At 44.5% G+C, this 14,203-nt stretch overlaps 1 long non-coding RNA gene across 2 annotated transcripts; it reads right to left on the bottom strand.

The window, feature by feature from the left end:
* Positions 1 to 1,596: 1,596 nt before the first annotated feature.
* LOC109284460 (uncharacterized) lies at positions 1,597 to 14,014 on the bottom strand. 2 transcript variants are annotated; one of them, XR_002091917.2, is made up of 3 exons: positions 13,286 to 14,014; positions 7,261 to 9,093; positions 1,597 to 5,908 (listed from the first exon to the last, which is right to left on the bottom strand). It is a non-coding gene; the product is annotated as an uncharacterized LOC109284460 (long non-coding RNA). The 2 variants fall into 2 exon arrangements; XR_002091916.2 differs by having other exon boundaries at positions 1,597 to 9,093.
* Positions 14,015 to 14,203: the final 189 nt, after the last annotated feature.

The following is a 14,203-nucleotide window of genomic DNA, read 5'->3' as shown; positions in this document are numbered from 1 at the left end:
CATTTTTCTGTAGTGAACAGAAAACCCAGATCCCTGGACATCACCCTTGCCAACCATATTATTTTTATACTGCACAACAAAATGGAGCTGTGCATCTGAAAACCTGAATGAAGAATTTTCAATGATATAGCGAAATAGGAACCTGGTAAGAATGGATAAATCACTCCTTAAGCATTCACTCCTCAAAAAAGCAAGCAAACAAACAACAACAAAAAGCATCCAAACTCCTCCCCCCCCCCCCCCCAAAAAAAAAGCCTTTTCTCTGTTTAGTAGCACAGATAAGCTTGATTAGGTTACTTGGATTTTTTAACATTCAACAAATACTATGTGTTTGTGGATATTACGTTTTTCAATCTTTTATCATATCTATTGTTCGCCAAAACGTATCTTTTAAGCATGTATATGAAGACCTATCCTGGACGGTCTCATCAACAAAGTGTATTTTACTTAGGTGCAGCTTAGGCTTTCATTATAAAAATGTACTAAAAAAATAAACTCTTCACATGAAATGGCAAATAGTCTTCAGCTAAATTAACAAAGAATCCTTATTATCTTCATCTTTATTGTTAAAGCATTAATTAAATTGTACTTTCAAAATAACAAAACCCAGGATCCTTGTAGGTTTATTAAACTACATTGGACATACTTAAGGTATTTTAAAAACATATTGATCTTCCTTGCATATAAGGCCGTATTCAAGAGGTTACTTAAGAACTCCCAAACTTTAACTTGCTACTAAGCCAACTGAAATTAAGTCCTGTTCACAAGTCCTGTTCACATTAAGTACCTGCATAACTACCATGCTTAATTGGCCCTCAGCTCTGCTTTCAGAAGACAACAAACCTTAAAAAAGTAACTACTGTGTTTTAACATATAGATCAGCATTTCAAAATTGTGCGCTGGCTTTTTAAAGCCTTGACTCTTCATTTTCTCATTAGTGTAGTAAATTAGTCAGTAGAACTCTTTTATCCCCCACTGGATTGGTGTAGAACTATTTTATTTGATTTCCATTGGAGTGTATTTGATTTCATTGTCATATTATTGAGAAGAAGGATTACAATCCCAAATGACTTTGCTAGCAGTCTACACACTCACTCTTAAGTCTGTCAAGATGTAGATGCCTTGCTTACAGCGTCAAAAATTCATCACTTCTTGCAAGGACTTTCTTGAATCAGTTTTAAAGGATCTCTCTGTTTGGCTGCTTTTTCTGTGCTGCAGTGCTAGTGAGAAACTGGAAGGTGGGTATGTATAACATGCAAAAGGTAACATTCCCAGGACACTGCTATATAGTGAGGTTGTGGTATATGGGTAGTATGATCTTTGTTTTTTAAAAGTCACAAATCTGGACAAATGTATTGATATAGTGTCAATTATAAGTTAACCAAAAATATGCAGTGATTATTTTCAATTGCTTTTTATGTTACGAAGAATATATATTTTTGAAATTGTAATATTCTGTCTGCAACTAAAGACATGCCCTCTCAGGTCCTTCCCCCACAAAAAAATTACATTTCTTCATCTCCCAGATCAAAGGTACAGTAAGTCTATAGAAAACAAATTAGGAATGTGTTATTCTCAATGAAAAAAAGGTCTCAGTGAGAGTTATAATTTTATTTTTTTTTAGTGTACAGAATAACATAAATCAAAAGAAGCAATAGTCTACCTTGTGTTTTGACTACTTTGACCCTCTTCAACCCCTGCCAATTTTTATCTCATTTTTGTTTAACTTTGTACATCAGAGTTTAATTTTAAAGCTGGTGCAGGAGACAGTGATGTATAGGTTACATCAAGTATAGCTTAAATTACCCTCTCCCTAGTGATTTGAAGTTGAGGGGAGGGTCTTACTCCAACAGCAGGGCGGGAAAGAGAAATGGTCAGAACTTGCCCTTTGAACCTGACCACCCTCAGCTACAGAAACATTTATGCCAGAACATCATTTATTGATTTTATTATATTTTAAGATCTCTTAAAACTGTTGGTGAAGTTTGCCATATATTAATTTTTGACACATGCATATAAAAACAGAAATATGGGTTAAGCAGAAACTATAAATATAGACAATACTGTCCAATAAACTTACAACCCTTCACTTATAGGTTTCCATTTTGGCTGATCATTCCTAGCAGCCTGTCTTTGAAAATAAATATTAGCTCTTTGATAAGCCTAACCAATCTGAAGATTACAGTTGCATTTGAGGATTAAAGTTTTGCTTATTTGATTTTTTTTTTCTGTTGCAGCAATAGGAGATAAATATTAATAAAATATTAGGGTCCAGTCCTGCTGGACAGAGCAGTCTCCTTGAAACCGTTGAGACCCTTTGAACAATTCACATGAGCTTTGGCCATTATTCTCAGCACCTATTGCTGTGTTGTCTCAGTCCACTAAGAACAAGTCTCCCGTGAAATGTTACATGTACCCAGCAATCTTATGAACCCACTGCTGCCACAGAAAACTTACACTGATGGGTAGCTCTGAAAACTCTCCATCCAATTATATACCACAGAGCTATGTATGTGTTTTTATGTAGTAGAATAAAAACCACAGGAAGAGCTCTACAACAGACCACAAAATGGGTTTGGCACCTGTGTCTCTTAGGAGTCTAAGTTTCAGAGTTCTGTTATCACATGACCCGCTGACCCAGGGATAGGAAAGCTGACCTTGTCTTACACACAGAAGTCTATTGCTATGACTCCCCTGAGAGCACAAACCAGCTGCAAACTGCTGCAATGATTAACCCTTATGTGTTGTAGATGTAACATCAAGTCATGGTAATAAAGCTTTCACTGCATAACAGATCTCTTGCTTTGTAAATTGTTGCTCTTATCAGCTGCACTCTAGGATGTTATCCCTTTTCTGTGAAGCATGACTGCTGCGTTGTTCACTGGAAAGGCTACTAGATCTATAAAGCCTGTGATATTTATTCAATTGCTTGAGAGGATAATATATAGAATATACTCTGTTTAAAATAAAAAACCAGTACATCTTTCTGTTATCTCTTCCCTTATGTGTCAGAAAAAATAAAATAAAACAAAGCAGTTATGTGTATAAAACAGAGTGTATTAATTAATGCAGTATATAGAAATAATACAGTGTATTTGAATTTAGGAATATTTGCTATACAGAATTACAGCATTGTTCTTCCCAGTCCAGGACCTTGTGTTTGGCAGTAACTTATACTTAATGCTTCATTAAAATGGAAGCTCTTTAAGCCTTCAGAGCACTTGGACAATTATGCCAGGAAGTAGAATCTCTTCCAGGCACTGTGACAGTCAGTTTAAACCCTGACATATAAGGTGTGATTACCCTCTATTTTAGGATGCATAACTTCAGACTCTAGATCTGATCCTTCATTCCCCATGCACTCAGATGTATCCTGAAGTTGATGGCAGAGTTGAAAGTGCAATGAAAGCAAGATCAGACCCATTATTATTTGTTATAGTCAGGACTGGTTAAGTCATAGGCATGATAGTTCTGTACATAAACTGTAACTGGGAGATATGATGAATCTTAGCTTTCTTTACCTGGATTTCCTTCACCAAAACAAAATTTCTTATCTGCTCTCGACATGGAAGAAAAAAAAAAAAAAGAAAAGAAAAAGTGACCTCAATGTAACTGATGTCTGCTTGAATCTGGAAAGAGCCTGAAAAAATGCCTCAGAGAGATGTGAAGTACTCAGTGAGTGCATCTACGTGTTCATTAATGCACAGTAGTTACTGCACATTTAGTTTAGTACTTCTTTAATAAAATACTAACTGAATGCACAGTAACTACATTTACTGCGCAGTAGCACCGGCACATGGTTTTTTGTGATGCTTACTGCGCAGTAGCCTAATAACACTGTACAGTAGGTTATTAGCATGGTTTTAGACTGGTACACAGTAGGACTGTGTGAAGCTTCAGTCGCTGATTCGATTTGGTGGAGATTTGGCCTGATTTGGTGGCTGAATCTCTGAATCTGAATTGAATCAGGAGACCCTTTAATCTCTCTGAATCAAATCAGAACCTTCCGAATCGATTCAGAGAGATTTGGAAAGATTTGACAGTTCGGCCATAGACACAGCTTTAAATGTTTTTTCTACATACTTCAAGGTACCAGACAGCTCATGAGTGCTGCGATGGTGGAGCACATGAAGCGTCCCACAGGAGTGCAGGGAGATCCCTAGTGCGCTCAGCAGCAGACCCGGAAGTGGACCAGAAGCACTTCTGATTCACGTCTGGGTCCTCCAGGGAATGCACCCCACCCCCCCAGGCTCAGCAACTGATGCCTTCTGGTCTGGGGGGGCACCTGGGGTACCCCCGCAGCTGATCGCTGAGCTGGGAGGGGTGCAAGGAGTCCCCCGGTGCACTTCCCAGTGGACCTGGAAGTGGACTGGAAGTGCTTCTGGACCCCGGTCCACTTCCAGGTTCACCGCTGAGCATGTGGGGGGGGGAAGAGGGTCCACGCTCCTGTGGGAAGCTCCATCTGCCCCAACACTGAAGCATTCACGAGCCACACCTGGTACCTCAAGGTATGTAGAAAAAGAATTTAAAGCTGTGTCCATTCTCCGAACCAGCATCAGATCTTCAGATTTGGATTCAGTCGAATCAAATCAGGGACAGTGATCCGAATCAACTAATTGAATCGCTGTTCCTGATTCAGGTTGAATCGAAATCCAAATTGAATCAGGCCTATTTTGCACACCCCTACTGCACAGTGTTATTAGGCTACCGCACAGTAAGCATCTCATGTAGACGTGCCTTGTATGTCAAAATGGGTGTTAGCTCTGAGACAATCTGTTCTAGAGGTCCTGGTGACACCATCACGGTAGAGGAGCCTGTATAGCACAAGGAAAAGAGTACAAATGGGCTTGTCTCACCCATACAAGAAAATGTTTTCCGCTTACTAGTAGGCTAGGGATCCTTGCTTTAATTCCTTCCTTTCTGTAGGGAACGGGAAGCTCCAAGGTGGGACTTAGCAGGGGCTATGCTTCTAAGGTAGGAAATCTCACAGAAGTCTAAATGGACAGTAAGGGCATAGGTTCCCTGTGTCCTATAATTCATCTATAGCCCCAAATTGCTTTAATCTAGTCCTGGTCATGATTTTAACCACATCCATTTTTGTATTCAGCCACATCAGTGTTCACTTTATAACAAAAACATCTGGATAGGTATGTTTCTGGTGAGTTAAATTAAGTTACAATACTTATTGATTGCCAAAGTCAATCAGCTTCTGCTTCCAGCAGGCATTATTCTATGTTGAATGATGTATTACTGGAACCCAGAGGGCTGAATTTATCCAGGGTGTAACTCCATTGACTTCAAATTCATTGTTGGTATAAGTGGGTCCAACTCCACCAGTTACTGGAGATAACACCAGATTTATTTTGGCTCCAGGGCTTAAAAGGTACCAATTTTGGCTCTGGATTTAAGTTATCTGAACAAGCTTCTACAAAACATAAGACCACTATGACTGTTTTTTCAAACTTCCAGATAAATAGAATTAAAACAATTAAAAAACAAAATCAACATTCCCCTTTAGCATAAACAGTAGGGAAAGTAAATTAGATAAAAAACAAACAAACCTTGCTGTAACAGTGTTGTTATTAAGTTAGGGAAGTTCAGGTTTTCTGAAAATGTGAATCCTTAATATTAGCATAAAATTTACACATACCACAGGGGAAATCTGTAATATAAACCAAAGGTCAGGAGGGTAGAGAAGGACATGCTTCAAGTGTTACTGTTGTTTGTTTCTTTATAAATGACAACTGGGACAAAGAAGTATGCTGGGAGAAGAGCGGAGTAGCTGTGGTGGTTGTGCAACCCAGAAGATGCAGGATTCCTTTGTTCCCCAGAAGAAAGTGCTAGTCCCAAGTCCCTAGTTGGGGGCAGGAAAGCACTTGGGCTTGTGCTTTTCTCCACACTTCACAACCTATTTGAGATGGAGAGGGTGTTGCGTTAGGAGCCCTGCCTCTGGTGTAGTAGCGCTAACCTACTAGCTGTGTCCTCATGAGCGTGGACATTTGTTTCCCTGGGGACAAGTAGCAGAGTCTCACCTCGTGCTGCTGCTGGTTGTCCCCAGGGAACAACCATGCCATGTGCACTCTGGCACCCAGCAGGTTACCCCAGGTGGGGTAGGGGAGGCTGAGGCCAGCAACTGTGTTGGTCCCAACAGCCTTACCTGGGGTCCTCAGGGAGCTGCAGCCATGGCACTCTCGCAGCTGGGAGCCTGGCCGGCAATGGGAGCATGGCTATGGCTGGCCAGGGCAGCATGCTCTGCCACCATGTGTGGCACCCACTTTTTTTTTTTTTTTTGGCATGGGCTTTTTTTGACCCCCTGGATCTCCCTGGGTCAAAAACCCACCCCATGCTGCAAGGTAGCAGGCATGCCCTGAGCTGCATGTGTGGTGTCTGGACACGGCCATTGAGTGGAAAAGTTAGGCCCACTGGACTGGCAAAATCAGTTCCAAAATGATCAACATGCAGGTTGATGCCTTTAGTACAGACAATATTTTCCCAGAGGAACTGTATACTCCCCTCCATCCCAGGAATCTGTGGAAGCCCCTCTGTGTCAACACCAAGCAGCTAGAAAATACAATATGAGGCCTGTACAGGAAAGGTGGGAATTAGCCGCTCTATGCAACATGTTCCCCCACAAGCTAGGGAGTAGAACTAGCTATGAAAATTAGTGATGTTCTGGCACTATCTTCCCTTCCATTTTCCCTGAAAGGCAAACGTGCCTATTGTAGCTGAGGTCTTGGGAAGCCAGGAAAGAGGATTGTGGGGCTGTGTGGAGAGTTAGGAACTCCACAGGGATAGCTGATTTTCCTACAGAACCAGTTTTCAAAACTGCAAATAGTAAAGACTGTTTCTTATGTTTCTTTTGTAAGTCCTCTCCCCCCTCACCCTCCAAATTTCTCTCTTTTTCCTCCCACTCTATCATATCCAGGAACTCATCACCTTTAGTATCTAAGTGCCCAGAGGGGAGAATGCTGCAACAATTTGGTGAAATAATCTTGCCTAACTTCTGTTTTCTTCTCCTGGGGTTTTTCTGTGGGAGGGGAACACTTAGCCCATTAACTCCCATTAAAATCTAAGCTCTACTATTAATGGGAGTTGCATACAAAAAGGAAGGAGACTGACCTTTAAGTTCATTAAATAAAGCAAATTTTAAAAATAACTTAGTTAAAAAACATTATAGTGATGAAAATACAAGAACAACTGCATAGACATTAGTAACAGTGATAAAAACAAACTAGCAAATTATTGCTGAGGAAGATTTACCTCACTGGAATATTTGAGCCTCCATACTGATATATGCAATGCAGGGTTATCTTTACATGGCTCCTCTTTCAAAATATATTCTCCTTATAACAGAGCCTCTTTTTAACTCCCACTGGAGACCTCCTTATAAATGAGGAACTGGTTCTCAAGGGACTGGCCTGGCTACAAAAGCATGTTATTAAAAAAAAAATAGCAGAATACTAAGCAATATAATTAGCTCATTTCTTTATTTTTTTTTATCTTTAAAAAATGTATAGCCAAATTTTAATTAAACTTATTCTCTGGATGTTTGAATTGTATAAAACTAAGAAAATCTCTCCTATTTTAGAGGGATTAATTGTATCAATTTAGGGCTCTCATTCTGATCACAGATATGCAGACAGGTATCACCACTTTTCTTGCAAAAGCAACCACTGTGCCTCATATAAGATGCATGGTAATATGCACCCACCTATCTTAGGTCAGAATCTGCACCTTAGAGGTGCATTCTCATTTCCATGCGTAGGAATTTACACATGTAACTCCAATTGATGCTAATCTTCTTGCATGGGAATGAGCATAAGCCCTTTATTTCAAAACTGGCTAAAGAGACAGATTCAAAATATTAGTAGTAGTAGTAATAAATGTTAATTTACAGGTGCCTGTGCCTGAAAACCTCTTGGTACCTTCACAGAAAGTAATTTAAAATATAATTACAATTTTTTAAAGCAATATGATGATAGGAAAGTCAGGGCCTGATTCTTAAGAGACAGCATTTTCTAGTCATTTCCAGTGAGGGTCTTCTCTTGACTCTCTGTGCTCATAGTTAAGTCATTCAATCTGTCTTTGCCTCCAACTCCCCATCTCCCCCTTTGCAAAGTGTTTTGAGATTTTTTTTTTAAGCAAGACAAGTGCAAAGTGTAATTACTTTAGTATTTTTATATTACTCATGTACATAGGACTAAAGATTCAGCTGTTTAATGTATTAATGCTCCTCTGCCTCAGAGTTCTTAAAATGGAGGGAGGTGAAACTGGTTGGTTTATTCTTTTCAAAGCTTGGCAACTGTCATTTCCTGCATATAGCCCCAAACATCTGAGGCTGGTGAAATTAAATAAAGTGTGAGCATCCTTTGGTCTACAGGTTTCTGCCTTTAAAATAATTCCTCATGGTAACCTTAACAATAGTATATAAAAAAATCCCCATAAAAGAATCTGGAGTTCGGATGGAACTCTGCCTGATATCTGAACAATTATGGAGCAGATGCATCCACTCCGAACAAAGTGACCTTTTCATCAAGTTACAAAACATTAAAGGTTAAAGAATGTTTGAAAGGAAGTTAATACTTTTAAAACATTAGAAAAATTGCCATTCTTTCAAGACCTGACCAAAATCTGTGGGAAACTATAAGAGGATAGTTAGGAATATAACATTCATAATTTAAAGCAACACTTTTTATGGAGGAATACAAAATATTTTGCATTATCTGGTTTAAATCAAAACTCGGAATGAACTTTCCTTTAAGGATGAAATGAGATTTGATGGGAATAAATACCCAATGAAAGGAACCTGCTGTAAAGCTGGTTAATTGCAATTTTTAAGTCACATTTCTTTCTCTCTAGTGTGTACAGATGACATGAGTACAAAGAGAGCAAATCAATGATCGTGTCAGATTTTCTTAGTTTCCCCGTTACATCTGACCTGGATGGTGCAAACTCTAGTCACTAGTAACAGAGAAAATAGGACTATCAGTCCTGCTTTATCACTACTCTTCACCTTAATGAGCACAAACAAAAACCTTACAGAAATGGTCTGCTCAAAGTTCTGGGGATGTTGCTCTTCTCCTTAAACTGGCCCTGTAAGAGAAGTAGCAAATGTCAATTTATAACACTTCTAAAGGCATTGTGGTAAGAAATCTGGTGTGCTAAATTCAGATATAATGAGCTGGTAGATAAACAATTTATTGCCATGCCCGCGTGTTACCTGTGTTTATAATGGTGCCTGGAATCCCCAAATGAGACCACCACCCCTTTGTGCTAGACACTGCAAACACAGTGAAAGGCAGTCACCATCCTACAGAGCTGACAGGTATTGCATAAGAGGTGAAACAGACACATGAGTGGGAGCGTGTGTTTGTCCCGGGACTAACAGCAGCAGCACAATGTATGCCACTACTACTTGTCCCCAGGGAACACCTGTGCCACTTGCACTCTGGCACTTGGCACATTACCCTGAGTGGGGTAGGGGGGCTGAGGCCAGTAACTGGGGACCTCCAGGAGCTTCAGCTGGCAATCCTGCAGCAAGGAGCCCAGCCGGCAGCTGGAGCAGGGCTCTGCCTGGCCAGATTCCGATTTTGGGTGGTGTGCACTGCCACCATGTGTGCCACCCTGGTGCTTTTAGGCATGAGTTTTGCAGCACCGCATACCACATGTCCATGCTCATCTGGATGCACCCAGAAAGGCTAGGTGAGTTCTCCAGTCACGCACAAGATCCGTGGTAGAGCCAAGAGTAGAACCCAGGGGTGCATCCAGATGAGCATGGATGTGCCACAGACCCAACTGCAGTGCCACATACCAGACACGATAAGTTCCCTGCACCTAAACCCACACTTTAAAAAAGTGGGGTGGTACATGTGGAGACAATGTGCACCACCAAAAACCAGAGCCTGGCCAGCCAGAGCCACACTCCAGCTACCGCTCTCTGCTGCAGAAGCACCATGGTTGCATTTCCCAGAGACTCCCAAGACCCTGGGTAAATCTGCTGAGGCCAGCACAGTTGCCTACCCCACCCGGGTCAATGTGCTGTGCACCACAGTGTGTGTGGCACGGGCATTTTCCAGGGACAAATAGCAGCACAAAGTGTACTGCTGGCACTTTTCCCCAGGGAAACACCCCCCCCCCTCAGCTTTTGGAGTTCCTGCTTACTGAAGCACTTCCCAGGCAGCTGCACACAACCTGAGGACCCAGTGCTGTCACACTATGGTGCAACTGGTGCTTGAGGATCAGCCTAGTCTGCTCTGGGGTAACTGTCCTGGCACTGGAGTGCCTCCTCCCTGAAGCAGCTGAGACTTGTCCCAAGCATGAGGTGAAAACTGAGCAAAAGCAAGGCTCTTGCACAGCTGTAATTGCCTCAAGGGGCTTGGAGGAAAGGTGCCTGGGGCCAGGCTTGCACAACATGCCTCTACTTAGCACCTGGGAGCTAGGCCTGGCTCTCACTGTGCACTGCTGATGGGTGGCAGGGCAGTGTGCCCACTTGCCCTGTACCTAGTGCAGTCTCCTCCTGTCTCCTAGGCCCTGATGTGGCAAAACTCCAAGCAAAGCCACTGAGTGGGAGCTTTGCCTGAGTGAGGAACACAGGATTGTGCCCTCTCAGCCTCTCAGGGGGGTGGCTACTGCTTCCTTTGAAATTCTTCCCTGGTCAGGCAGGATTGTATTTTGTGGGGCCTCTGCTGGGTGAAGTGAGAGATTTGCAAGACATGGAAGAAGAAACAATGAAAAAGAGGAGAGAAAATGCCATTTCCTTTCCTCCCTTCCCTGTAGTCAAGGCAAAGCCCATTCAGCCTAGGCCCCCTTCCCGCAGACTGCTTCCCATGAGCTAAATTAAAACTGCAAAGAGGCAAGAGGCTGCATGTTGTAGAAGCAAAGTTTGCACAAGGAAACCTGCCCATGTCACAGCCCTTCTGCACTCGGCTTCTCCAGTGCCCAGCTCTACCTGGCAAGGTTCCTCCCTGAAGAAGGTACACAGGGTACATGTGTGAAGCTTCCCTGATTATGCATAACTGAAGAGGTGCAACATGCCCTTGTTTGGATCCAGTGTCTTCTATAGATACCTTGCTTCTTTCAGGTGGATGCCTAAAGGATAATGCTATGTTATTAAAGTATTCCTGCAGGTAGCTGGCAGAGCAGTCTAGGTTGCAGGGATCCTTTTAAAGCAGCCCCTACTTTGCAGCTTTGTGCCTATGTGTAAAATGCAGCGGCAAAGAGCCACTTCCTTCTCAGGACCAAAGGCTAGGACTGAATGAACTCATCAAGCAAGAAGCAAGTGTCAGCAGCCCCTCAGGCCTGGAGGGCTGATTGCCAGGGGGGCATGGGCAATGAGAACATTTAGTCATTGCTTTGTGCGATCACGTTCGCATCACATTATGTCATGCAGAATTACACAGCAAAACAGGGATTTGCCTGGGTGCTTTGACTCTGGAGGTGTCACCTGAGACTACTAAGGGCTGCTCTTAGAAGGAATTAGGGTGGAGGGGTCCTAGGAGGCAGGCACCACATCTCCTCCTTCTCTCTAAACTCTCTCCTTCCCTTCTCTTTCAAAGACCCCTGTGGCTATTGCCCTCCAGCTTCAATGGCCAGGAGGTGAGCTTGTTTGCTGATTCAGAACCTGCCCAGTTTTACTCAGACATTTCAGAAGAAGAGGGTTTCACCCCCTCCCCCACCACCCCAAAGCAGAAAATGGAGTTTAAATAGGACAGCCCAAACCTGCCAAATCAGGAGTTCCTACAACAGGAGAAAGCTCCTGTGACTCTAGCAGGATTCAACTTGAAGGGGCTAAAGGAGGCTGAACTCAGAGCACCCACTGAAAGTGGGTGGCTAATTCTCTCTCTCTCACTAGCACACACACACAGTCAGCAAGGTTGTGTCCATACACTCACATGCATGCACACACAGTCAGCAAGGTTGTGTCCATACATGCACATGCATGCACACACAGTTAGCAAGGTTGTGTCCATACATGCACATGCATGCACACAGCAAGGCTGTGCCCACACATGTACACAGAGACAAACAGGTTGTGTCCACACACACAGAGCCAGCAAGGTTGTGTCCTCCACTGGTTCTTGAAAGGCGGGGGCCACAGGATGTTGTGTTATGTTTGAAGGCTGATGTCAGATAAACACAGGACACAAGGAGAGGTGACTGCAGGGACTTCGCTCCGCTCGGGGCGGTGACAAGCGAGGCTCATCTGCCTCCCCATGTCTGGCCCGGGCGGGTCGTGCCCCCCACGCTGCTTTGCCCGCCGCCCGCGGAGCCGGGGTGGCGGGAGTCCGCGGGGCCCGGCAGCTGCTCCGCGGGTGGCAGCGGAGAGAGGGCAGCGCTGCCCCGCGGGAAGGGCCTTGCTGCCAGGCCGCGCGCGGGCTCTGACACGTGTGCGGGCTCTGGCCCGCGCTACGGATGCACGTGCTGCGGAGACCTGATCCGTGCCAGCCAGGTCCCGCAGCCGCCGGGCGCGGGGAGTTCAATTCGAGCACACCCGGAGAAACAAGTTCCTGGGCATGGCCGAGAGCCACAATTTACGACACGACGTGTCACGATGCACCAGCGTCCTAGGTGCCCGCGGGCAGCGTGCCACGCTTTGGCCTGCAAAGCCCGCCCGCTGCCAGCCAAAGCGGCGGGGAGGCGCACGGGGCTGCAGCCGCCCCCGCGGGGCGAGCCCGGGCACAGCCTCGGGAAAGAGGTGGTTTCCAATGGAAACGCGAGCCCACCTCCCGGCTACGTCACTAGGGGGCACCCCTGGGTGCCGGTGCACGGCGCACAGGTGCTGTGGGGAGGGACGCAATAATGATCTCATTTGAATATGGTCTCGGCTCCGCCAGATATGATTAATTTCGAATCCAGAAATCGGTGTCCTTTGCCTATCCCCTCGGGGGTAACTGAACCCATCCCCTCTCGTAAAGCGACTGCTGATTGGGGGTAGAGACAGCAACATTTGTAATATCCTCTCATTTGGGAACCGAGTCATTTAGCAATGCCAGCCCTGGGTCTCCCCGCACTGTATCAGGAGCCAGTTCAAAGCACCTTGTTGGCAGATCAGGAACTTAAAAAAGAAGAAGAAATTGACAACTTGATTTGGAAATAGACGAGCCCGTTCATGTGCTCTGTCTGTCCAGGCTAACCCCAACCACCTCCGGGCGACTCATTTTTGTGCCGACTCGCTATATCCCCCCGCCAGTCCGACCAGGAGGGAAGGGTTTTGTTAGGGGTTACGCTTTGTCGAGCATCGACCTCGGTACAGTGGGGGGTTTTAATGAGGAAGAGAGAGGTGTACCGTATCTATGCAGAGCAACATCTTTAGTGCATTAAATCACAGGTGTCGTGTTCTCTTCTTGGCGTCGCTCAGCCAAGGCTGCATTCCTTGAGCGAGGGAAACTTTTTCAGGTGCTGCAAGAAATTAAAAAAATAATAATAATAAAAAAGGGAATCCCCACTTTCTCCTAGATCCTTCATATGCCTTTCAAATGAATCAGCTCTAGGATCACTGCCAGCCTATACAAAGGCGTTCCCAAAGCTTGAAGCTAGCAAACTTTGTCTAGGTAAAAAAACAAACAAAAAACCCCCCTAAACCCCTTCTTGCTAACACAATAGCTTTTGTTGGCACATATGGTGGAGTTTCAAGATCTGTAACCATTTTTCATAAAAGATTTTTCGACTGCCCAAGTTCATACATTACGCTACAGTAGCTCTGAATGGTGTTGCTTATTTTCTTCAAAGCAATGGCCAATTGTTTCTTCAGAGACCTTAGATCCTTTCAAGAAAAAAAGTGATAATTCAAAGAGGCTTGAATTGCGACGATAGCTTTAATTGCAATCCACCATTCTCTCCAGGAAGGGAGCAGTCAAAAGTGGACGGGGGTAGGGGATCCGGGCGGGTCAGGGTGACACGGGGCTCTGGGGACACACTTGGGCAGAGGAAAGCTTGGGGGGGGGAGAGGGGAGGCAGGGTTAGGGCTGCACTTTGGCAGCAATGTGGCCCCCGACTGAATTCCCCCCCTGCAAGAGCTCCAGGCCGTTCAAGGGCCAAATCTGCTCCCCCTGGCTGCAGTGTATCAGGAGCTGTGACGATCTCTCTACACACGCCCAAGAGATGCATTCGCCCAAGGCGCCCAACTTTTCTCCGGAGACAGGCAAGGCGCAGCAGGAGCAGGGCAGGGCAGGGCAGGGCAGGGAGCCGGATTCAGGGACTTGTG

Source organism: Alligator mississippiensis, chromosome 10, assembly GCF_030867095.1.
Source record: "Alligator mississippiensis isolate rAllMis1 chromosome 10, rAllMis1, whole genome shotgun sequence".
Lineage (NCBI taxonomy): Eukaryota > Metazoa > Chordata > Crocodylia > Alligatoridae > Alligator > Alligator mississippiensis.
This window is presented reverse-complemented; position numbering and strand designations above follow the sequence as displayed.